Below are 1,613 nucleotides of genomic sequence, written 5' to 3' on the forward strand. Positions count from 1 at the left end.
TGAAGTGCCGCCCGTCTCTAGACAAGGAAATACAAAGATTCAAACTTGTTATTTGAATCATATATCTAGTTACATTTCGATTATTCATTTTCCTATCAAGAGGATAACGAAAATCAGGCTTGGTTTATATATTCCGTAAGATAAAACAAAAACAAAAAGAAACAAAAACAAAAAACAAAAAAAAGCAAACAAAAAAACAAACGAAAAAACAATCGTGGGTTAAAGGACCCCTCCTTTCTCGGATTCTAAGAGCCTTGTTTTGTCTTAAAGCCATTTCTGCCTTATAATGGGCCAAGGAGAATGCTGAATTTCAGTGATCCTTATCAATAGCCAGAGGACCTGAGTCACCAGATTTAATGTAAATTATCTAAGTTAGAAGGAAAAGGTCTTTCTTCAAAGGAAGAAAGAAAAGACTAGATTTACTAAAAAGATTTAAACTTTTGCAAGTGATGGCCATATTACCATGATATTCAACTTATGTTTGTCCTTAAAGCTAAAGTGGGTCTCTGTGGAAGTACAATGAATGGACTCTGAGTAGCTTCATCAGTTGAAGTCAGCATTGAAGACTAGGGGCGGATCCTCTGAAGTGAAATTTGCTGAGGTCTTCATATTCTCCTCTTCCCCACTGGGATAAGTAGCCACTGAGGAATGCCTCTTGATGCCAGCTTTGGTATTTATGCCATGTGTTGGTGATAGAGTGGGTGGTGGTTTCAGTGGCTCAGACCTTGGATATGCACAGGAGTGGCTCTGGGCTCAGGAGGCCACAGTGGCATGGACTCCAGGCCATCCCGTCTGCCTCTACAAAAACCCATTGCATCCTTGATAGCAAAAGGTATAGCCGTTCACAGTAGCAATGAGGGGAGCTGAGGCCCTCAGTAGTGAAAGGTGCAAGGTCTACCCTCTCTCCTCTCTTACCATGGGGATCCTTCTTGGCACCAAGCTATGCTAGCCTGAGGGATGGGTTGGGGCATCTAAACGCTCTCATGGACTCACACTCTTCCATTTCACTATCTTCATACAATTTGCCCTAGTCTTCAGGCGTGCTAACTCGTGGTCACAAAACGGCTATTATCACTTCAAGAACCACATCTGAACCCAGCTATATCCAAGCGAGAGAGCCAGAAAATAAAGCAAAAGAATTCTTTTTACATATTTCTCTCCTTATATCATAAAATTAACCTTCTCTAGAAGTTAATACAGACTTCCCTTTATGTGTCTTCAGTCATGTGATTATGCCACATAGCTGACCAAGTTAAAAGAATTGACAAAATGATTATCTCCCATTTTCAGCATCTATCATCAGTGTTTTGAAAAAAGTGTCCAAAGAGAAGAGACTATTATTAATTATATGATTTGAGTTTTGAAATTTAACTAGGAAATGACACAAATGCTTTTCATATTAAGAGACACTAGCTCCATTCTGGGACATCTTTGTATACCTACCTACATTCTCCATCTCAAAGAAATTCTGACTACAGACAATAAAACTTCAAATGCAAATTATGATGTGTAAGAGCTAAGTCATGGCAAAGCAAAGAGGGAACACTGGGTCTTCAGGGGAAATCCTTCTTACAAAAATCTCAACTACCTTGAAAATAAACATGTTCTTCTGT

Source organism: Pteropus vampyrus, unplaced genomic scaffold (assembly GCF_000151845.1).
Source record: "Pteropus vampyrus isolate Shadow unplaced genomic scaffold, Pvam_2.0 Scaffold613, whole genome shotgun sequence".
Lineage (NCBI taxonomy): Eukaryota > Metazoa > Chordata > Mammalia > Chiroptera > Pteropodidae > Pteropus > Pteropus vampyrus.